The following is a 27,720-nucleotide window of genomic DNA, read 5'->3' on the forward strand; positions in this document are numbered from 1 at the left end:
ACTATTTCTGCAGATATTACTTCAGATATAGGTGTGAGATCACTATCACTGCAGATATAGGTGAGATCACTGCAGACATAGGTGTGAGATCACCATCCCTGTAGATTTGGGTGTGAGATCACTATCACTGCAGATATTGGTGTGAGATCACTCTCACTGCAGATATAGGTGTGAGATCACCATCACTTCAGATATAGGTGTGAGATCACCATCACTGCAGATATTGGTGTGAGATCACTATCACTGCTGATATAGGTGTAAGTTCACTATCACTGCAGATATTGCTTCAGGTATAGCGGTGAGATCTGTCGCTGTAGATATTGGTGTGCTATCTTCAACACTGCAGATATAGGTGTGAGATTACCATTACTTCATCTATAGTTGTGAGATCACTATCACTACAGATATAGGTGAGATCACCATCACTGCAGATATAGGTGTGAGATCACTATCATTGCAGAAATATGTGTAAGATCACCATCACTGCAGTTATTGTTGTGATATCATTATCACTGCAGATATAGGTATGAGATCACTATCACTGCAGGTATAGGTGAGATCACCATCACTGCAGATATAGGTGTGAGATCACTATCACTGCAGATATAGGTGTGAGATCACTATCACTGCAGATATAGGTGTTAAATCTCTATTACTGTAGATATTGTTGTGAGATAACTATCACTGTAGATATAGGTGTGAGATACCTATCACTGCAGATATTACTTCAGATATAGGTGGGAGATCACTATCACTGCAGATATTGGTGTGAGATCACTATTACTGCAGATATAGGTGTGAGATCACTATCACTGCAGATACAGGTTTGAGATCTCTATCACTGTAGATAATGGTGTGAGATCACTATCACTGCAGATATAGGTCTGAGAGCACTATCACTGCAGATATAACTTCAGATATAGGTGTGAGATCACTTTCACTGCAGATATTACTCCAGATATAGGTGAGAGATCAGTATCACTGCAGATATAGGTGTGGGATGACCATCGCTGCAGATATAGGTGTGAGATTAGCATCACTGCAGATGTAGGTGTGAGATCACTGTCATTGCAGATATAGGTGTGAGATCACCATCACTGCAGATATAGGTGTGGGATTACTATCACTGCTTATATAGGTGTGAGATCACCATTACTTCATATATAGTTGTGAGATCACTATCACTACAGATATAGGTGAGATCACCATCACTGCAGATATGGCTGTGAGATCACTATCACTGCAGATATAGGTGTGAGATCACCATCACTGCAGATATAGGTGTGAGATCACTATTACTGCAGATATAGGTGTGAGATTGCCATCACTTCAGATATTGGTGTGGGATGACTATCAATGCAGATATAGGTGTGAGATCACTATCATTGCAGATATAGCTGTGAGATCACTATTACTGCAGATATAGTGTGAGATTGCCATCCCTGCAGATATTGGTGTTGGACGACTATCAGTGCAGATATAGGTGTGAGATCACTATCACTGTGGATATAGCTGTGAGATCACTATTACTGCAGATATAGGTGTGAGAGCACCATCACTGCAGATATAGGTGTGAGATCACTATCACTGCATATATAGGTGTGAGGTCACTATCAATGCAGATATTACTTCAGATATAGGTGTGAGATCACTATCACTGCAGATATAGGTGAGATCACCATCACTGCAGACATAGGTGTGAGATCACCATCCCTGCAGATTTAGGTGTGAGATCACTATCACTGCAGATATTGGTGTGAGATCACTATCACTGCTGATATAGGTGTAAGTTCACTATCACTGCAGATATTGCTTCAGATATAGGGGTGAGATCTCTGTCACTGTAGATATTGGTGTGCTATCTTCAACACTGCAGATGTAGGTGTGAGATCACCATTACTTCATATATAGTTGTGGGATCACTATCACTACAGATATAGGTGAGATCACCATCACTGCAGATATAGCTGTGAGATCCCTATTACTGCAGATATAGGTGTGAGAGCACCATCACTGCAGACATAGGTGTGAGATCACTATCACTGCATATATAAGTGTGAGGTCACTATCACTGCAGATATTACTTCAGATATAGGTGTGAGATCACTATCACTGCAGATATAGGTGAGATCACTGCAGACATAGGTGTGAGATCATCATCCCTGTAGATTTGGGTGTGAGATCACTATCACTGCAGATATAGGTGTGAGATCACTATCACTGCAGATATAGGTATGAGATCACTATCACTGCAGGTATAGGTGAGATCACCATCACTGCAGATATAGGTGTGAGATCACTATCACTGCAGATATAGGTGTGAGATCACTATCACTGCAGATATAGGTGTTAAATCTCTATTACTGTAGATATTGTTGTGAGATAACTATCACTGTAGATATAGGTGTGAGATACCTATCACTGCAGATATTACTTCAGATATAGGTGGGAGATCACTATCACTGCAGATATTGGTGTGAGATCACTATTACTGCAGATATAGGTGTGAGATCACTATCACTGCAGATACAGGTTTGAGATCTCTATCACTGTAGATAATGGTGTGAGATCACTATCACTGCAGATATAGGTCTGAGAGCACTATCACTGCAGATATAACTTCAGATATAGGTGTGAGATCACTTTCACTGCAGATATTACTCCAGATATAGGTGAGAGATCAGTATCACTGCAGATATAGGTGTGGGATGACCATCGCTGCAGATATAGGTGTGAGATTAGCATCACTGCAGATGTAGGTGTGAGATCACTGTCATTGCAGATATAGGTGTGAGATCACCATCACTGCAGATATAGGTGTGGGATTACTATCACTGCTTATATAGGTGTGAGATCACCATTACTTCATATATAGTTGTGAGATCACTATCACTACAGATATAGGTGAGATCACCATCACTGCAGATATGGCTGTGAGATCACTATCACTGCAGATATAGGTGTGAGATCACCATCACTGCAGATATAGGTGTGAGATCACTATTACTGCAGATATAGGTGTGAGATTGCCATCACTTCAGATATTGGTGTGGGATGACTATCAATGCAGATATAGGTGTGAGATCACTATCATTGCAGATATAGCTGTGAGATCACTATTACTGCAGATATAGTGTGAGATTGCCATCCCTGCAGATATTGGTGTTGGACGACTATCAGTGCAGATATAGGTGTGAGATCACTATCACTGTGGATATAGCTGTGAGATCACTATTACTGCAGATATAGGTGTGAGAGCACCATCACTGCAGATATAGGTGTGAGATCACTATCACTGCATATATAGGTGTGAGGTCACTATCAATGCAGATATTACTTCAGATATAGGTGTGAGATCACTATCACTGCAGATATAGGTGAGATCACCATCACTGCAGACATAGGTGTGAGATCACCATCCCTGCAGATTTGGGTGTGAGATCACTATCACTGCAGATATTGGTGTGAGATCACTATCACTGCAAATATAGGTGTGAGATCACCATCACTTCAGATATAGGTGTGAGATCACCATCACTGCAGATATTGGTGTGAGATCACTATCACTGCTGATATAGGTGTAAGTTCACTATCACTGCAGATATTGCTTCAGGTATAGCGGTGAGATCTGTCACTGTAGATATTGGTGTGCTATCTTCATCACTGCAGATATAGGTTTGAGAATACCATTACTTCATATATAATAGTGAGATCACTATCACTACAGATATAGGTGAGATCACCATCACTGCAGATATAGGTGTGAGATCACTATCATTGCAGAGATAGGTGTGAGATCACTATCACTGCAGAAATATGTGTAAGATCACCATCACTGCAGTTATTGTTGTGATATCATTATCACTGCAGATATAGGTGTGAGATCACTATCACTGCAGGTATAGGTGAGATCACCATCACTGCAGATATAGGTGTGAGATCACTATCACTGCAGATATAGGTGTGAGATCACTATCACTGCAGATATAGGTGTTAAATCTCTATTACTGTAGATATTGTTGTGAGATAACTATCACTGTAGATATAGGTGTGAGATACCTATCACTGCAGATATTACTTCAGATATAGGTGGGAGATCACTATCACTGCAGATATTGGTGTGAGATCACTATTACTGCAGATATAGGTGTGAGATCACTATCACTGCAGATACAGGTTTGAGATCTCTATCACTGTAGATAATGGTGTGAGATCACTATCACTGCAGATATAGGTCTGAGAGCACTATCACTGCAGATATACCTTCAGATATAGGTGTGAGATCACTTTCACTGCAGATATTACTCCAGATATAGGTGAGAGATCAGTATCACTGCAGATATAGGTGTGGGATGACCATCACTGCAGATATAGGTGTGAGATTAGCATCACTGCAGATGTAGGTGTGAGATCACTGTCATTGCAGATATAGGTGTGAGATCACCATCACTGCAGATATAGGTGTGGGATTACTATCACTGCTTATATAGGTGTGAGATCACCATTACTTCATATATAGTTGTGAGATCACTATCACTACAGATATAGGTGAGATCACCATCACTGCAGATATGGCTGTGAGATCACTATCACTGCAGATATAGGTGTGAGATCACCATCACTGCAGATATAGGTGTGAGATCACTATTACTGCAGATATAGGTGTGAGATTGCCATCACTTCAGATATTGGTGTGGGATGACTATCACTGCAGATATAGGTGTGAGATCACTATCACTGCAGATATTGATGTGAGATCACTATCACTGCAGATATAGGTGTGAGATCAACATCACTTCAGATATAGGTGTGAGATCACCATCACTGCAGATATTGGTGTGAGATCACTATCACTGCTGATATAGGTGTAAGTTCACTATCACTGCAGATATTGCTTCAGATATAGGGGTGAGATCTCTGTCACTGTAGATATTGGTGTGCTATCTTCAACACTGCAGATGTAGGTGTGAGATCACCATTACTTCATATATAGTTGTGGGATCACTATCACTACAGATATAGGTGAGATCACCATCACTGCAGATATAGCTGTGAGATTCCTATTACTGCAGATATAGGTGTGAGAGCACCATCACTGCAGACATAGGTGTGAGATCACTATCACTGCATATATAAGTGTGAGGTCACTATCACTGCAGATATTACTTCAGATATAGGTGTGAGATCACTATCACTGCAGATATAGGTGAGATCACTGCAGACATAGGTGTGAGATCATCATCCCTGTAGATTTGGGTGTGAGATCACTATCACTGCAGATATTGGTGTGAGATCACTATCACTGCAGATATAGGTGTGAGATCACCATCACTTCAGATATAGGTGTGAGATCACCATCACTGCAGATATTGGTGTGAGATCACTATCACTGCTGATATAGGTGTAAGTTCACTATCACTGCAGATATTGCTTCAGGTATAGTGGTGAGATCTGTCACTGTAGATATTGGTGTGCTATCTTCAACACTGCAGATATAGGTGTGAGATTACCATTACTTCATCTATAGTTGTGAGATCACTATCACTACAGATATAGGTGAGATCACCATCACTGCAGATATGGGTGTGAGATCACTATCATTGCAGAGATAGGTGTGAGATCACTATCACTGCAGAAACAGGTGTAAGATCACCATCACTGCAGTTATTGGTGTGAGATCATTATCACTGCAGATATAGGTGTGAGATCACTATCACTGCAGATACAGGTGTGAGATCACTATCACTGCAGATATAGGTGTGAGATCACTATTACTGCAGATATAGGTGTGAGAGCACCGTCACTGCAGATATAGGTGTGAGATCACTATCACTGCATATATAGGTGTGAGGTCACTATCAATGCAGATATTACTTCAGATATAGGTGTGAGATCACTATCACTGCAGATATAGGTGAGATCACCATCACTGCAGACATAGGTGTGAGATCACCATCCCTGCAGATTTAGGTGTGAGATCACTATCACTGCAGATATTGGTGTGAGATCACTATCACTGCAGATATAGGTGTGAGATCAACATCACTTCAGATATAGGTGTGAGATCACCATCACTGCAGATATTGGTGTGAGATCACTATCACTGCTGATATAGGTGTAAGTTCACTATCACTGCAGATATTGCTTCAGATATAGGGGTGAGATCTCTGTCACTGTAGATATTGGTGTGCTATCTTCAACACTGCAGATGTAGGTGTGAGATCACCATTACTTCATATATAGTTGTGGGATCACTATCACTACAGATATAGGTGAGATCACCATCACTGCAGATATAGCTGTGAGATCCCTATTACTGCAGATATAGGTGTGAGAGCACCATCACTGCAGACATAGGTGTGAGATCACTATCACTGCATATATAAGTGTGAGGTCACTATCACTGCAGATATTACTTCAGATATAGGTTTGAGATCACTATCACTGCAGATATAGGTGAGATCACTGCAGACATAGGTGTGAGATCATCCCTGCAGATTTGGGTGTGAGATCACTATCACTGCAGATATTGGTGTGAGATCACTATCACTGCAGATATAGGTGTGAGATCACCATCACTTCAGATATAGGTGTGAGATCACCATCACTGCAGATATTGGTGTGAGATCACTATCACTGCTGATATAGGTGTAAGTTCACTATCACTGCAGATATTGCTTCAGGTATAGTGGTGAGATCTGTCACTGTAGATATTGGTGTGCTATCTTCAACACTGCAGATATAGGTGTGAGATTACCATTACTTCATCTATAGTTGTGAGATCACTATCACTACAGATATAGGTGAGATCACCAACACTGCAGATATGGGTGTGAGATCACTATAATTGCAGAGATAGGTGTGAGATCACTATCACTGCAGAAATAGGTGTAAGATCACCATCACTGCAGTTATTGGTGTGAGATCATTATCACTGCAGATATAGGTGTGAGATCACTATCACTGCAGGTATAGGTGAGATCACCATCACTGCAGATATAGGTGTGAGATCACTATCTCTGCAGATATAGGTGTGAGATCACTATCACTGCAGATATAGGTGTTAAATCTCTATTACTGTAGATATTGTTGTGAGATAACTATCACTGTAGATATAGGTGTGAGATACCTATCACTGCAGATATTACTTCAGATATAGGTGGGAGATCACTATCACTGCAGATATTGGTGTGAGATCACTATTACTGCAGATATAGGTGTGAGATCACTATCACTGCAGATACAGGTTTGAGATCTCTATCACTGTAGATAATGGTGTGAGATCACTATCACTGCAGATATAGGTCTGAGAGCGCTATCACTGCAGATATAACTTCAGATATAGGTGTGAGATCACTTTTACTGCAGATATTACTCCAGATATAGGTGAGAGATCAGTATCACTGCAGATATAGGTGTGAGATGACCATCACTGCAGATATAGGTTTGAGATTAGCATCACTGCAGATGTAGGTGTGAGATCACTATCATTGCAGATATAGGTGTGGGATTACTATCACTGCTTATATAGGTGTGAGATCACCATTACTTCATATATAGTTGTGAGATCACTATCACTACAGATACAGGTGAGATCACCATCACTGCAGATATGGCTGTGAGATCACTATCACTGCAGATATAGGTGTAAGATCACCATCACTGCATTTATTGGTGTGAGATCACCATCACTGTAGATTAGGTGTGAGATCACTATCACTGCAGATATAGGTGTGAGGTCACTATCACTGCAGATATAGGTGCGAGATCAGTATCACTGCAGATATAGGTGTGAGATCGCCATTACTTGAGTTATAGGTGTGAGATCACTATAACTACAGATACAGGTGTGAGATCACCATCCCTGCAGATTTAGGTGTGAGATCACCATCACTGCACATATAGGTTTGAGTTCACCATCACTGCAGATATAGGTTTGAGATCACTATCACTGCAGATATTGGTGTGAGATCACTATCACTGCAGATATAGGTGTGAGATCACCATCACTGCAGATATTGGTGTGAGATCACTATTACTGCTGATATAGGTGTGAGATCACTATCACTGCAGATATTACATCATATATAGTTGTGAGATCACTATCACTGCAGATATAAGTGTGGGATCACTATCACTGCAGATAAAGATGTGAGATCTCTGTCACTGTAGATATTGGTGTGAGATCACCATCACTGCAGATATTGATGTGAGATCACTATCACTGTAAATATAGGTATGAGATCACTATCACTGTAGATATAGGTGTGAGATCACCATTACTTTGGATATAGGTGTGAGATCACCATCACTGCAGATATAGGTGTGAGATCACTATCACTGCAGATATAGGTGTGAGATCACCATCACTGCAGATATATTTGTGAGATCACTATCACTGCAGATATAGGTGTGAGCTCACTATCTCTGCAGTTTAGTTGTGAGATCACTATCACTGCAGATATAGGTGAGATCACCATCACTGCAGATATAGGTGTGAGATCACCATCACTGCAGTTATGGGTGTGAGATCACTATCATTGCAGAGATAAGTGTTAGATCACTATCACTGCTGATATAGGTGTAAGATCACCATCACTGCAGATATAGGTGTGCGCTCACCATTACTTCATATATAGTTTTGAGATCACAATCACTGCAGCTATAGGTGTGAGATCACTATCACTGCAGATATAGGTGTGAAATCTCTATTACTGTAGATATTGTTGTCAGATCACTATCACTGCAGATATAGGTGTGAGATACCTATCACTGCAGATATTACTTCAGATATAGGTGGGAGATCACTTTCACTGCAGATATATTTGTGAGATTGCCATCAATGCAGATATTGGTGGGAGATGACTATCACTGCAGATATAAGTGTGAGATCACTATCACTGCAGATAAAGATGTGAGGTCTCTATCACTGTAAATATTGGTGTGAGATCACCATCACTGCAGATATTGGTGTGAGATCACTCTCACTGTAAATATAGGTGTGAGATCATTATCACTGTAGATATAGGTGTGAGATCACCATTACTTTGATATAGGTGTGAGATCACCATCACAGCAGATATAGGTGTGAGATCACTATCACTGCAGATATAGGTGTGAGATCACTATCACTGCAGATGTAGGTGTGAGATCACTATCACTGCAGATATAGGTGTGAGATCACCATCACTGCAGATATATGTGTGAGATCACTATCACTGCAGATATAGGTGTGAGATACCTATCACTGCAGATATTACTTCAGATATAGGTGGGAGATCACTTTCACTGCAGATATATTTGTGAGATTGCCATCAATGCAGATATTGGTGGGAGATGACTATCACTGCAGATATAAGTGTGAGATCACTATCACTGCAGATAAAGATGTGAGGTCTCTATCACTGTAGATATTGGTGTGAGATCACCATCACTGCAGATATTGGTGTGAGATCACTCTCACTGTAAATATAGGTGTGAGATCATTATCACTGTAGATATAGGTGTGAGATCACCATTACTTTGATATAGGTGTGAGATCACCATCACAGCAGATATAGGTGTGAGATCACTATCACTGCAGATATAGGTGTGAGATCACTATCACTGCAGATGTAGGTGTGAGATCACTATCACTGCAGATATAGGTGTGAGATCACCATCACTGCAGATATATGTGTGAGATCACTATCACTGCAGATATAGGTGTGAGATCACCATCACTGCAGATATAACTTCAGATATAGCTGTGAGATCACTATCACTGCTGATATAGGTGAGATCACCATCACAGCAGATATAGGTGTGAGATCACCATCACTGCATATATTGGTGTGGGATCACTATTACTGCAGATATAGGTGTGAGATCACTATCTCTGCAGTTTAGGTGTGAGATCACTATCACTAGAGATATAGGTGAGATCACCATCACTGCTGATATAGGTGTAAGATCACCATCAGTGCAGATATAGGTGTAAGATCACCATCACTGCAGATATAGGTGTGCGATCACCATTACTTCATATATAGTTGTGAGATCACTATCACTGCAGATATAGGTGGGAGATCACTATCACTGCAGATATAGCTGTGAGATCACTATTACTGCAGATATAGGTGTGAGATTGCCATCCCTGCAGATATTGGTGTGGGACGACTATCAGTGCAGATATAGGTGTGAGATCACTATCACTGCGGATATAGCTGTGAGATCACTATTACTGCAGATATAGGTGTGAGAGCACCATCACTGCAGATATAGGTGTGAGATCACTATCACTGCATATATAGGTGTGAGGTCACTATCAATGCAGATATTACTTCAGATATAGGTGTGAGATCACTATCACTGCAGATATAGGTGAGATCACCATCACTGCAGACATAGGTGTGAGATCACCATCCCTGCAGATTTAGGTGTGAGATCACTATCACTGCAGATATTGGTGTGAGATCACTATCACTGCAGATATAGGTGTGAGATCAACATCACTTCAGATATAGGTGTAAGATCACCATCACTGCAGATATTGGTGTAAGTTCACTATCACTGCAGATGTTGCTTCAGGTATAGCGGTGAGATCTGTCACTGTAGATATTGGTGTGCTATCTTCAACACTGCAGATATAGGTGTGAGATTACCATTACTTCATCTATAGTTGTGAGATCACTATCACTACAGATATAGGTGAGATCACCATCACTGCAGATATGGGTGTGAGATCACTATCATTGCAGAGATAGGTGTGAGATCACTATCACTGCAGAAATAGGTGTAAGATCACCATCACTGCAGTTATTGGTGTGAGATCATTATCACTGCAGATATAGGTGTGATATCACTATCACTGCAGGTATAGGTGAGATCACCATCACTGCAGATATAGGTGTGAGATCACTATCACTACAGATATAGGTGTTAAATCTCTATTACTGTAGATATTGTTGTGAGATAACTATCACTGTAGATATAGGTGTGAGATACCTATCACTGCAGATATTACTTCAGATATAGGTGGGAGATCACTATCACTGCAGATATTGGTGTGAGATCACTATTACTGCAGATATAGGTGTGAGATCACTATCACTGCAGATACAGGTTTGAGATCTCTATCACTGTAGATATTGGTGTGAGATCACCATCAATGCAGATATTGGTGTGAAATCACTATCTCCACAGTTTAGGTGTGAGATCACCATCACTGCACATATAGGTGTGAGATCACCATCACTGCAGATATAGGTTTGAGATCACTATCACTGCAGATATTGGTGTGAGATCACTATCACTGCAGATATAGGTGTGAGATCACCATCACTGCAGATATTGGTGTGAGATCACTATCACTGCTGATATAGGTGTGAGATCACTATCACTGCAGATATTACATCATATATAGTTGTGAGATCACTATCACTGCAGATATAAGTGTGAGATCACTATCACTGCAGATAAAGATGTGAGATCTCTATCACTGTAGATATTGGTGTGAGATCACCATCACTACAGATATTGATGTGAGATCACTATCACTGTAAATATAGGTGTGAGATCACTATCACTGTAGATATAGGTGTGAGATCACCATCACTGCAGATATTATGTGTGAGATCACTATCACTGCAGATATAGGTGTGAGCTCACTATCTCTGCAGTTTAGTTGTGAGATCACTATCACTGCAGATATAGGTGCGATCACCATCACTGCAGATATAGGTGTGAGATCACCATCACTGCAGTTATGGGTGTGAGATCACTATCATTGCAGAGATAGGTGTTAGATCACTATCACTGCTGATATAGGTGTAAGATCACCATCACTGCAGATATAGGTGTGCGATCACCATTACTTCATATATAGTTGTGAGATCACTATCACTGCAGATATAGGTGGGAGATCACTATCACTGCAGATATAGGTGTGAGATCACTATCACTGCAGATATAGGTGTGAGATCACCATCACTGCAGATGTTGAATCAGATATATGTGTGAGATCACTATCACTGCTGAAATAGGTGAGATCACCATCACAGCAGATATAGGTGTGAGATCACCATCACTGCAGATATAGGTGTGAGATCACTATTACTGCAGATATAGGTGTGAGATTGCCATCACTTCAGATATTGGTGTGGGATGACTATCACTGCAGATATAGGTGTGAGATCACTATCACTGCAGATATAGCTGTGAGATCACTATTACTGCAGATATAGGTGTGAGATTGCCATCCCTGCAGATATTGGTGTGGGACGACTATCAGTGCAGATATAGGTGTGAGATTACTATCACTGCGGATATAGCTGTGAGATCACTATTACTGCAGATATAGGTGTGAGATCACCATCCCTGCAGATTTAGGTGTGAGATCACTATCACTGCAGATATTGGTGTGAGATCACTATCACTGCAGATATAGGCGTGAGATCAACATCACTTCAGATATAGGTTTGAGATCACCATCACTGCAGATATTGGTGTGAGATCACTATCACTGCTGATATAGGTGTAAGTTCACTATCACTGCAGATATTGCTTCAGATATAGGGGTGAGATCTCTGTCACTGTAGATATTGGTGTGCTATCTTCAACACTGCAGATGTAGGTGTGAGATCACCATTACTTCATATATAGTTGTGAGATCACTATCACTACAGATATAGGTGAGATTACCATCACTTCAGATATAGGTGTGAGATCACTATCACTGCAGATATAGGTGAGATCACCATCACTGCAGACATAGGTGTGAGATCACCATCCCTGCAGATTTGGGTGTGAGATCACTATCACTGCAGATATTGGTGTGAGATCACTATCACTGCAAATATAGGTGTGAGATCACCATCACTTCAGATATAGGTGTGAGATCACCATCACTGCAGATATTGGTGTGAGATCACTATCACTGCTGATATAGGTGTAAGTTCACTATCACTGCAGATATTGCTTCAGGTATAGCGGTGAGATCTGTCACTGTAGATATTGGTGTGCTATCTTCATCACTGCAGATATAGGTTTGAGAATACCATTACTTCATATATAATAGTGAGATCACTATCACTACAGATATAGGTGAGATCACCATCACTGCAGATATAGGTGTGAGATCACTATCATTGCAGAGATAGGTGTGAGATCACTATCACTGCAGAAATATGTGTAAGATCACCATCACTGCAGTTATTGTTGTGATATCATTATCACTGCAGATATAGGTGTGAGATCACTATCACTGCAGGTATAGGTGAGATCACCATCACTGCAGATATAGGTGTGAGATCACTATCACTGCAGATATAGGTGTGAGATCACTATCACTGCAGATATAGGTGTTAAATCTCTATTACTGTAGATATTGTTGTGAGATAACTATCACTGTAGATATAGGTGTGAGATACCTATCACTGCAGATATTACTTCAGATATAGGTGGGAGATCACTATCACTGCAGATATTGGTGTGAGATCACTATTACTGCAGATATAGGTGTGAGATCACTATCACTGCAGATACAGGTTTGAGATCTCTATCACTGTAGATAATGGTGTGAGATCACTATCACTGCAGATATAGGTCTGAGAGCACTATCACTGCAGATATACCTTCAGATATAGGTGTGAGATCACTTTCACTGCAGATATTACTCCAGATATAGGTGAGAGATCAGTATCACTGCAGATATAGGTGTGGGATGACCATCACTGCAGATATAGGTGTGAGATTAGCATCACTGCAGATGTAGGTGTGAGATCACTGTCATTGCAGATATAGGTGTGAGATCACCATCACTGCAGATATAGGTGTGGGATTACTATCACTGCTTATATAGGTGTGAGATCACCATTACTTCATATATAGTTGTGAGATCACTATCACTACAGATATAGGTGAGATCACCATCACTGCAGATATGGCTGTGAGATCACTATCACTGCAGATATAGGTGTGAGATCACCATCACTGCAGATATAGGTGTGAGATCACTATTACTGCAGATATAGGTGTGAGATTGCCATCACTTCAGATATTGGTGTGGGATGACTATCACTGCAGATATAGGTGTGAGATCACTATCACTGCAGATATTGATGTGAGATCACTATCACTGCAGATATAGGTGTGAGATCAACATCACTTCAGATATAGGTGTGAGATCACCATCACTGCAGATATTGGTGTGAGATCACTATCACTGCTGATATAGGTGTAAGTTCACTATCACTGCAGATATTGCTTCAGATATAGGGGTGAGATCTCTGTCACTGTAGATATTGGTGTGCTATCTTCAACACTGCAGATGTAGGTGTGAGATCACCATTACTTCATATATAGTTGTGGGATCACTATCACTACAGATATAGGTGAGATCACCATCACTGCAGATATAGCTGTGAGATTCCTATTACTGCAGATATAGGTGTGAGAGCACCATCACTGCAGACATAGGTGTGAGATCACTATCACTGCATATATAAGTGTGAGGTCACTATCACTGCAGATATTACTTCAGATATAGGTGTGAGATCACTATCACTGCAGATATAGGTGAGATCACTGCAGACATAGGTGTGAGATCATCATCCCTGTAGATTTGGGTGTGAGATCACTATCACTGCAGATATTGGTGTGAGATCACTATCACTGCAGATATAGGTGTGAGATCACCATCACTTCAGATATAGGTGTGAGATCACCATCACTGCAGATATTGGTGTGAGATCACTATCACTGCTGATATAGGTGTAAGTTCACTATCACTGCAGATATTGCTTCAGGTATAGTGGTGAGATCTGTCACTGTAGATATTGGTGTGCTATCTTCAACACTGCAGATATAGGTGTGAGATTACCATTACTTCATCTATAGTTGTGAGATCACTATCACTACAGATATAGGTGAGATCACCATCACTGCAGATATGGGTGTGAGATCACTATCATTGCAGAGATAGGTGTGAGATCACTATCACTGCAGAAACAGGTGTAAGATCACCATCACTGCAGTTATTGGTGTGAGATCATTATCACTGCAGATATAGGTGTGAGATCACTATCACTGCAGATACAGGTGTGAGATCACTATCACTGCAGATATAGGTGTGAGATCACTATTACTGCAGATATAGGTGTGAGAGCACCGTCACTGCAGATATAGGTGTGAGATCACTATCACTGCATATATAGGTGTGAGGTCACTATCAATGCAGATATTACTTCAGATATAGGTGTGAGATCACTATCACTGCAGATATAGGTGAGATCACCATCACTGCAGACATAGGTGTGAGATCACCATCCCTGCAGATTTAGGTGTGAGATCACTATCACTGCAGATATTGGTGTGAGATCACTATCACTGCAGATATAGGTGTGAGATCAACATCACTTCAGATATAGGTGTGAGATCACCATCACTGCAGATATTGGTGTGAGATCACTATCACTGCTGATATAGGTGTAAGTTCACTATCACTGCAGATATTGCTTCAGATATAGGGGTGAGATCTCTGTCACTGTAGATATTGGTGTGCTATCTTCAACACTGCAGATGTAGGTGTGAGATCACCATTACTTCATATATAGTTGTGGGATCACTATCACTACAGATATAGGTGAGATCACCATCACTGCAGATATAGCTGTGAGATCCCTATTACTGCAGATATAGGTGTGAGAGCACCATCACTGCAGACATAGGTGTGAGATCACTATCACTGCATATATAAGTGTGAGGTCACTATCACTGCAGATATTACTTCAGATATAGGTGTGAGATCACTATCACTGCAGATATAGGTGAGATCACTGCAGACATAGGTGTGAGATCATCCCTGTAGATTTGGGTGTGAGATCACTATCACTGCAGATATTGGTGTGAGATCACTATCACTGCAGATATAGGTGTGAGATCACCATCACTTCAGATATAGGTGTGAGATCACCATCACTGCAGATATTGGTGTGAGATCACTATCACTGCTGATATAGGTGTAAGTTCACTATCACTGCAGATATTGCTTCAGGTATAGTGGTGAGATCTGTCACTGTAGATATTGGTGTGCTATCTTCAACACTGCAGATATAGGTGTGAGATTACCATTACTTCATCTATAGTTGTGAGATCACTATCACTACAGATATAGGTGAGATCACCAACACTGCAGATATGGGTGTGAGATCACTATAATTGCAGAGATAGGTGTGAGATCACTATCACTGCAGAAATAGGTGTAAGATCACCATCACTGCAGTTATTGGTGTGAGATCATTATCACTGCAGATATAGGTGTGAGATCACTATCACTGCAGGTATAGGTGAGATCACCATCACTGCAGATATAGGTGTGAGATCACTATCTCTGCAGATATAGGTGTGAGATCACTATCACTGCAGATATAGGTGTTAAATCTCTATTACTGTAGATATTGTTGTGAGATAACTATCACTGTAGATATAGGTGTGAGATACCTATCACTGCAGATATTACTTCAGATATAGGTGGGAGATCACTATCACTGCAGATATTGGTGTGAGATCACTATTACTGCAGATATAGGTGTGAGATCACTATCACTGCAGATACAGGTTTGAGATCTCTATCACTGTAGATAATGGTGTGAGATCACTATCACTGCAGATATAGGTCTGAGAGCGCTATCACTGCAGATATAACTTCAGATATAGGTGTGAGATCACTTTTACTGCAGATATTACTCCAGATATAGGTGAGAGATCAGTATCACTGCAGATATAGGTGTGAGATGACCATCACTGCAGATATAGGTTTGAGATTAGCATCACTGCAGATGTAGGTGTGAGATCACTATCATTGCAGATATAGGTGTGGGATTACTATCACTGCTTATATAGGTGTGAGATCACCATTACTTCATATATAGTTGTGAGATCACTATCACTACAGATACAGGTGAGATCACCATCACTGCAGATATGGCTGTGAGATCACTATCACTGCAGATATAGGTGTAAGATCACCATCACTGCATTTATTGGTGTGAGATCACCATCACTGTAGATTAGGTGTGAGATCACTATCACTGCAGATATAGGTGTGAGGTCACTATCACTGCAGATATAGGTGCGAGATCAGTATCACTGCAGATATAGGTGTGAGATCGCCATTACTTGAGTTATAGGTGTGAGATCACTATAACTACAGATACAGGTGTGAGATCACCATCCCTGCAGATTTAGGTGTGAGATCACCATCACTGCACATATAGGTTTGAGTTCACCATCACTGCAGATATAGGTTTGAGATCACTATCACTGCAGATATTGGTGTGAGATCACTATCACTGCAGATATAGGTGTGAGATCACCATCACTGCAGATATTGGTGTGAGATCACTATTACTGCTGATATAGGTGTGAGATCACTATCACTGCAGATATTACATCATATATAGTTGTGAGATCACTATCACTGCAGATATAAGTGTGGGATCACTATCACTGCAGATAAAGATGTGAGATCTCTGTCACTGTAGATATTGGTGTGAGATCACCATCACTGCAGATATTGATGTGAGATCACTATCACTGTAAATATAGGTATGAGATCACTATCACTGTAGATATAGGTGTGAGATCACCATTACTTTGGATATAGGTGTGAGATCACCATCACTGCAGATATAGGTGTGAGATCACTATCACTGCAGATATAGGTGTGAGATCACCATCACTGCAGATATATTTGTGAGATCACTATCACTGCAGATATAGGTGTGAGCTCACTATCTCTGCAGTTTAGTTGTGAGATCACTATCACTGCAGATATAGGTGAGATCACCATCACTGCAGATATAGGTGTGAGATCACCATCACTGCAGTTATGGGTGTGAGATCACTATCATTGCAGAGATAAGTGTTAGATCACTATCACTGCTGATATAGGTGTAAGATCACCATCACTGCAGATATAGGTGTGCGCTCACCATTACTTCATATATAGTTTTGAGATCACAATCACTGCAGCTATAGGTGTGAGATCACTATCACTGCAGATATAGGTGTGAAATCTCTATTACTGTAGATATTGTTGTCAGATCACTATCACTGCAGATATAGGTGTGAGATACCTATCACTGCAGATATTACTTCAGATATAGGTGGGAGATCACTTTCACTGCAGATATATTTGTGAGATTGCCATCAATGCAGATATTGGTGGGAGATGACTATCACTGCAGATATAAGTGTGAGATCACTATCACTGCAGATAAAGATGTGAGGTCTCTATCACTGTAAATATTGGTGTGAGATCACCATCACTGCAGATATTGGTGTGAGATCACTCTCACTGTAAATATAGGTGTGAGATCATTATCACTGTAGATATAGGTGTGAGATCACCATTACTTTGATATAGGTGTGAGATCACCATCACAGCAGATATAGGTGTGAGATCACTATCACTGCAGATATAGGTGTGAGATCACTATCACTGCAGATGTAGGTGTGAGATCACTATCACTGCAGATATAGGTGTGAGATCACCATCACTGCAGATATATGTGTGAGATCACTATCACTGCAGATATAGGTGTGAGATACCTATCACTGCAGATATTACTTCAGATATAGGTGGGAGATCACTTTCACTGCAGATATATTTGTGAGATTGCCATCAATGCAGATATTGGTGGGAGATGACTATCACTGCAGATATAAGTGTGAGATCACTATCACTGCAGATAAAGATGTGAGGTCTCTATCACTGTAGATATTGGTGTGAGATCACCATCACTGCAGATATTGGTGTGAGATCACTCTCACTGTAAATATAGGTGTGAGATCATTATCACTGTAGATATAGGTGTGAGATCACCATTACTTTGATATAGGTGTGAGATCACCATCACAGCAGATATAGGTGTGAGATCACTATCACTGCAGATATAGGTGTGAGATCACTATCACTGCAGATGTAGGTGTGAGATCACTATCACTGCAGATATAGGTGTGAGATCACCATCACTGCAGATATATGTGTGAGATCACTATCACTGCAGATATAGGTGTGAGATCACCATCACTGCAGATATAACTTCAGATATAGCTGTGAGATCACTATCACTGCTGATATAGGTGAGATCACCATCACAGCAGATATAGGTGTGAGATCACCATCACTGCATATATTGGTGTGGGATCACTATTACTGCAGATATAGGTGTGAGATCACTATCTCTGCAGTTTAGGTGTGAGATCACTATCACTAGAGATATAGGTGAGATCACCATCACTGCTGATATAGGTGTAAGATCACCATCAGTGCAGATATAGGTGTAAGATCACCATCACTGCAGATATAGGTGTGCGATCACCATTACTTCATATATAGTTGTGAGATCACTATCACTGCAGATATAGGTGGGAGATCACTATCACTGCAGATATAGCTGTGAGATCACTATTACTGCAGATATAGGTGTGAGATTGCCATCCCTGCAGATATTGGTGTGGGACGACTATCAGTGCAGATATAGGTGTGAGATCACTATCACTGCGGATATAGCTGTGAGATCACTATTACTGCAGATATAGGTGTGAGAGCACCATCACTGCAGATATAGGTGTGAGATCACTATCACTGCATATATAGGTGTGAGGTCACTATCAATGCAGATATTACTTCAGATATAGGTGTGAGATCACTATCACTGCAGATATAGGTGAGATCACCATCACTGCAGACATAGGTGTGAGATCACCATCCCTGCAGATTTAGGTGTGAGATCACTATCACTGCAGATATTGGTGTGAGATCACTATCACTGCAGATATAGGTGTGAGATCAACATCACTTCAGATATAGGTGTAAGATCACCATCACTGCAGATATTGGTGTAAGTTCACTATCACTGCAGATGTTGCTTCAGGTATAGCGGTGAGATCTGTCACTGTAGATATTGGTGTGCTATCTTCAACACTGCAGATATAGGTGTGAGATTACCATTACTTCATCTATAGTTGTGAGATCACTATCACTACAGATATAGGTGAGATCACCATCACTGCAGATATGGGTGTGAGATCACTATCATTGCAGAGATAGGTGTGAGATCACTATCACTGCAGAAATAGGTGTAAGATCACCATCACTGCAGTTATTGGTGTGAGATCATTATCACTGCAGATATAGGTGTGATATCACTATCACTGCAGGTATAGGTGAGATCACCATCACTGCAGATATAGGTGTGAGATCACTATCACTACAGATATAGGTGTTAAATCTCTATTACTGTAGATATTGTTGTGAGATAACTATCACTGTAGATATAGGTGTGAGATACCTATCACTGCAGATATTACTTCAGATATAGGTGGGAGATCACTATCACTGCAGATATTGGTGTGAGATCACTATTACTGCAGATATAGGTGTGAGATCACTATCACTGCAGATACAGGTTTGAGATCTCTATCACTGTAGATATTGGTGTGAGATCACCATCAATGCAGATATTGGTGTGAAATCACTATCTCTGCAGTTTAGGTGTGAGATCACCATCACTGCACATATAGGTGTGAGATCACCATCACTGCAGATATAGGTTTGAGATCACTATCACTGCAGATATTGGTGTGAGATCACTATCACTGCAGATATAGGTGTGAGATCACCATCACTGCAGATATTGGTGTGAGATCACTATCACTGCTGATATAGGTGTGAGATCACTATCACTGCAGATATTACATCATATATAGTTGTGAGATCACTATCACTGCAGATATAAGTGTGAGATCACTATCACTGCAGATAAAGATGTGAGATCTCTATCACTGTAGATATTGGTGTGAGATCACCATCACTACAGATATTGATGTGAGATCACTATCACTGTAAATATAGGTGTGAGATCACTATCACTGTAGATATAGGTGTGAGATCACCATCACTGCAGATATTATGTGTGAGATCACTATCACTGCAGATATAGGTGTGAGCTCACTATCTCTGCAGTTTAGTTGTGAGATCACTATCACTGCAGATATAGGTGCGATCACCATCACTGCAGATATAGGTGTGAGATCACCATCACTGCAGTTATGGGTGTGAGATCACTATCATTGCAGAGATAGGTGTTAGATCACTATCACTGCTGATATAGGTGTAAGATCACCATCACTGCAGATATAGGTGTGCGATCACCATTACTTCATATATAGTTGTGAGATCACTATCACTGCAGATATAGGTGGGAGATCACTATCACTGCAGATATAGGTGTGAGATCACTATCACTGCAGATATAGGTGTGAGATCACCATCACTGCAGATGTTGAATCAGATATATGTGTGAGATCACTATCACTGCTGAAATAGGTGAGATCACCATCACAGCAGATATAGGTGTGAGATCACCATCACTGCAGATATAGGTGTGAGATCACTATTACTGCAGATATAGGTGTGAGATTGCCATCACTTCAGATATTGGTGTGGGATGACTATCACTGCAGATATAGGTGTGAGATCACTATCACTGCAGATATAGCTGTGAGATCACTATTACTGCAGATATAGGTGTGAGATTGCCATCCCTGCAGATATTGGTGTGGGACGACTATCAGTGCAGATATAGGTGTGAGATTACTATCACTGCGGATATAGCTGTGAGATCACTATTACTGCAGATATAGGTGTGAGATCACCATCCCTGCAGATTTAGGTGTGAGATCACTATCACTGCAGATATTGGTGTGAGATCACTATCACTGCAGATATAGGCGTGAGATCAACATCACTTCAGATATAGGTTTGAGATCACCATCACTGCAGATATTGGTGTGAGATCACTATCACTGCTGATATAGGTGTAAGTTCACTATCACTGCAGATATTGCTTCAGATATAGGGGTGAGATCTCTGTCACTGTAGATATTGGTGTGCTATCTTCAACACTGCAGATGTAGGTGTGAGATCACCATTACTTCATATATAGTTGTGAGATCACTATCACTACAGATATAGGTGTCAGATCACTATCACTGCAGATATAGGTGTGAAATACCTATCACTGCAGATATTACTTCAGATATAGGTGGGAGATCACTTTCACTGCAGATATATGTGTGAGATTGCCATCAATGCAGATATTGGTGGGAGATGACTATCACTGCAGATATAAGTGTGAGATCACTATCACTGCAGATAAAGATGTGAGGTCTCTATCACTGTAGATATTGGTGTGAGATCACCATCACTGCAGATATTGGTGTGAGATCACTCTCACTGTAAATATAGATGTGAGATCACTATCACTGTAGATATAGGTGTGAGATCACCATTACTTCGATATAGGTGTGAGATCACCATCACAGCAGATATAGCTGTGAGATCACTATCACTGCAGATATAGGTGTGAGATCACTATCACTGCAGATATAGGTGTGAGATCACTATCACTGCAGATATAGGTGTGAGATCACCATCACTGCAGATATATGTGTGAGATCACTATCACTGCAGATATAGGTGTGAGATCACTATCACTGCAGATATAGGTGTGAGATCACCATCACTGCAGATATAACTTCAGATATAGCTGTGAGATCACTATCACTGCTGATATAGGTGAGATCACCATCACAGCAGATATAGCTGTGAGATCACCATCACTGCATATATAGGTGTGGGATCACTATTACTGCAGATATAGGTGTGAAAGCACCGTCACTGCAGACATAGGTGTGAGATCACCATCCCTGCAGATATTGGTGTGAGATCACTATCATTGCAGAGATAGGTGTTAGATCACTATCACTGGTGATATAGGTGTAAGATCACCATCACTGCAGATATAGGTGTGCGATCACCATTACTTCATATATAGTTGTGAGATCACTATCAATGCAGATATAGGTGTGAGATCACTATCACTGCAGATATAGGTGTTAAATCTCTATTACTGTAGATATTGTTGTGAGATAACTATCACTGTAGATATAGGTGTGAGATACCTATCACTGCAGATATTACTTCAGATATAGGTGGGAGATCACTATCACTGCAGATATTGGTGTGAGATCACTATTACTGCAGATATAGGTGTGAGATCACTATCACTGCAGATACAGGTTTGAGATCTCTATCACTGTAGATAATGGTGTGAGATCACTATCACTGCAGATATAGGTCTGAGAGCACTATCACTGCAGATATAACTTCAGATATAGGTGTGAGATCACTTTTACTGCAGATATTACTCCAGATATAGGTGAGAGATCAGTATCACTGCAGATATAGGTGTGAGATGACCATCACTGCAGATATAGGTTTGAGATTAGCATCACTGCAGATGTAGGTGTGAGATCACTGTCATTGCAGATATAGTTGTGAGATCACCATCACTGCAGATATAGGTGTGGGATTACTATCACTGCTTATATAGGTGTGAGATCACCATTACTTCATATATAGTTGTGAGATCACTATCACTACAGATACAGGTGAGATCACCATCACTGCAGATATGGCTGTGAGATCACTATCACTGCAGATATAGGTGTAAGATCACCATCACTGCATTTATTGGTGTGAGATCACCATCACTGTAGATTAGGTGTGAGATCACTATCACTGCAGATATAGGTGTGAGGTCACTATCACTGCAGATATAGGTGCGAGATCAGTATCACTGCAGATATAGGTGTGAGATCGCCATTACTTGAGTTATAGGTGTGAGATCACTATAACTGCAGATACAGGTGTGAGATCACCATCCCTGCAGATTTAGGTGTGAGATCACCATCACTGCACATATAGGTTTGAGTTCACCATCACTGCAGATATAGGTTTGAGATCAATATCACTGCAGATATTGGTGTGAGATCACTATCACTGCAGATATAGGTGTGAGATCACCATCACTGCAGATATTGGTGTGAGATCACTATCACTGCTGATATAGGTGTGAGATCACTATCACTGCAGATATTACATCATATATAGTTGTGAGATCACTATCACTGCAGATATAAGTGTGGGATCACTATCACTGCAGATAAAGATGTGAGATCTCTGTCACTGTAGATATTGGTGTGAGATCACCATCACTGCAGATATTGATGTGAGATCACTATCACTGTAAATATAGGTATGAGATCACTATCACTGTAGATATAGGTGTGAGATCACCATTACTTTGGATATAGGTGTGAGATCACCATCACTGCAGATATAGGTGTGAGATCACTATCACTGCAGATATAGGTGTGAGATCACCATCACTGCAGATATATTTGTGAGATCACAATCACTGCAGATATAGGTGTGAGATCACTATCACTGCAGATATAGGTGTTAAATCTCTATTACTGTAGATATTGTTGTGAGATAACTATCACTGTAGATATAGGTGTGAGATACCTATCACTGCAGATATTACTTCAGATATAGGTGGGAGATCACTATCACTGCAGATATTGGTGTGAGATCACTATTACTGCAGATATAGGTGTGAGATCACTATCACTGCAGATACAGGTTTGAGATCTCTATCACTGTAGATAATGGTGTGAGATCACTATCACTGCAGATATAGGTCTGAGAGCACTATCACTGCAGATATAACTTCAGATATAGGTGTGAGATCACTTTTACTGCAGATATTACTCCAGATATAGGTGAGAGATCAGTATCACTGCAGATATAGGTGTGAGATGACCATCACTGCAGATATAGGTTTGAGATTAGCATCACTGCAGATGTAGGTGTGAGATCACTGTCATTGCAGATATAGTTGTGAGATCACCATCACTGCAGATATAGGTGTGGGATTACTATAACTGCTTATATAGGTGTGAGATCACCATTACTTCATATATAGTTGTGAGATCACTATCACTACAGATACAGGTGAGATCACCATCACTGCAGATATGGCTGTGAGATCACTATCACTGCAGATATAGGTGTAAGATCACCATCACTGCATTTATTGGTGTGAGATCACCATCACTGTAGATTAGGTGTGAGATCACTATCACTGCAGATATAGGTGTGAGGTCACTATCACTGCAGATATAGGTGTGAGATCAGTATCACTGCAGATATAGGTGTGAGATCGCCATTACTTGAGTTATAGGTGTGAGATCACTATAACTGCAGATACAGGTGTGAGATCACCATCCCTGCAGATTTAGGTGTGAGATCACCATCACTGCACATATAGGTTTGAGTTCACCATCACTGCAGATATAGGTTTGAGATCAATATCACTGCAGATATTGGTGTGAGATCACTATCACTGCAGATATAGGTGTGAGATCACCATCACTGCAGATATTGGTGTGAGATCACTATCACTGCTGATATAGGTGTGAGATCACTATCACTGCAGATATTACATCATATATAGTTGTGAGATCACTATCACTGCAGATATAAGTGTGGGATCACTATCACTGCAGATAAAGATGTGAGATCACTATCACTGTAAATATAGGTATGAGATCACTATCACTGTAGATATAGGTGTGAGATCACCATTACTTTGGATATAGGTGTGAGATCACCATCACTGCAGATATAGGTGTGAGATCACTATCACTGCAGATATAGGTGTGAGATCACCATCACTGCAGATATATTTGTGAGATCACTATCACTGCAGATATAGGTGTGAGCTCACTATCTCTGCAGTTTAGTTGTGAGATCACTATCACTGCAGATATAGGTGAGATCACCATCACTGCAGATATAGGTGTGAGATCACCATCACTGCAGTTATGGGTGTGAGATCACTATCATTGCAGAGATATGTGTTAGATCACTATCACTGCTGATATAGGTGTAAGATCACCATCACTGCAGATATAGGTGTGCGCTCACCATTACTTCATATATAGTTTTGAGATCACAATCACTGCAGCTATAGGTGTGAGATCACTATCACTGCAGATATAGGTGTGAAATCTCTATTACTGTAGATATTGTTGTCAGATCACTATTACTGCAGATATAGGTGTGAGATACCTATCACTGCAGATATTACTTCAGATATAGGTGGGAGATCACTTTCACTGCAGATATATTTGTGAGATTGCCATCAATGCAGATATTGGTGGGAGATGACTATCACTGCAGATATAAGTGTGAGATCACTATCACTGCAGATAAAGATGTGAGGTCTCTATCACTGTAGATATTGGTGTGAGATCACCATCACTGCAGATATTGGAGTGAGATCACTCTCACTGTAAATATAGGTGTGAGATCATTATCACTGTAGATAGGTGTGAGATCACCATTACTTTGATATAGGTGTGAGATCACCATCACAGCAGATATAGGTGTGAGATCACTATCACTGCAGATATAGGTGTGAGATCACTATCACTGCAGATGTAGGTGTGAGATCACTATCACTGCAGATATAGGTGTGAGATCACCATCACTGCAGATATATGTGTGAGATCACTATCACTGCAGATATAGGTGTGAGATCACCATCACTGCAGATATAACTTCAGATATAGCTGTGAGATCACTATCACTGCTGATATAGGTGAGATCACCATCACAGCAGATATAGGTGTGAGATCACCATCACTGCATATATTGGTGTGGGATCACTATTACTGCAGATATAGGTGTGAGATCACTATCTCTGCAGTTTAGGTGTGAGATCACTATCACTACAGATATAGGTGAGATCACCATCACTGCTGATACAGGTGTAAGATCACCATCAGTGCAGATATAAGTGTAAGATCACCATCACTGCAGATATAGGTGTGCGATCACCATTACTTCATATATAGTTGTGAGATCACTATCACTGCAGATATAGGTGGGAGATCACTATCACTGCAGATATAGTTGTGAGATCACTATTACTGCAGATATAGGTGTGAGATTACCATCACTTCAGATATTGGTGTGGGATGACTATCACTGCAGATATAGGTGTGAGATCACTATCACTGCAGATATAGCTGTGAGATCACTATTACTGCAGATATAGGTGTGAGATTGCCATCCCTGCAGATATTGGTGTGGGACGACTATCAGTGCAGATATAGGTGTGAGATCACTATCACTGCGGATATAGCTGTGAGATCACTATTACTGCAGATATAGGTGTGAGAGCACCGTCACTGCAGATATAGGTGTGAGATCACTATCACTGCATATATAGGTGTGAGGTCACTATCAATGCAGATATTACTTCAGATATAGGTGTGAGATCACTATCACTGCAGATATAGGTGAGATCACCATCACTGCAGACATAGGTGTGAGATCACCATCCCTGCAGATTTAGGTGTGAGATCACTATCACTGCAGATATTGGTGTGAGATCACTATCACTGCAGATATAGGTGTGAGATCAACATCACTTCAGATATAGGTGTGAGATCACCATCACTGCAGATATTGGTGTAAGTTCACTATCACTGCAGATATTGCTTCAGGTATAGCGGTGAGATCTGTCACTGTAGATATTGGTGTGCTATCTTCAACACTGCAGATATAGGTGTGAGATTACAATTACTTCATCTATAGTTGTGAGATCACTATCACTACAGATATAGGTGAGATCACCATCACTGCAGATATGGGTGTGAGATCACTATCATTGCAGAGATAGGTGTGAGATCACTATCACTGCAGAAATAGGTGTAAGATCACCATCACTGCAGTTATTGGTGTGAGATCATTATCAC

Source organism: Triturus cristatus, chromosome 1_1 (assembly GCF_964204655.1).
Source record: "Triturus cristatus chromosome 1_1, aTriCri1.1, whole genome shotgun sequence".
Taxonomy (NCBI): Eukaryota; Metazoa; Chordata; class Amphibia; order Caudata; family Salamandridae; genus Triturus; species Triturus cristatus.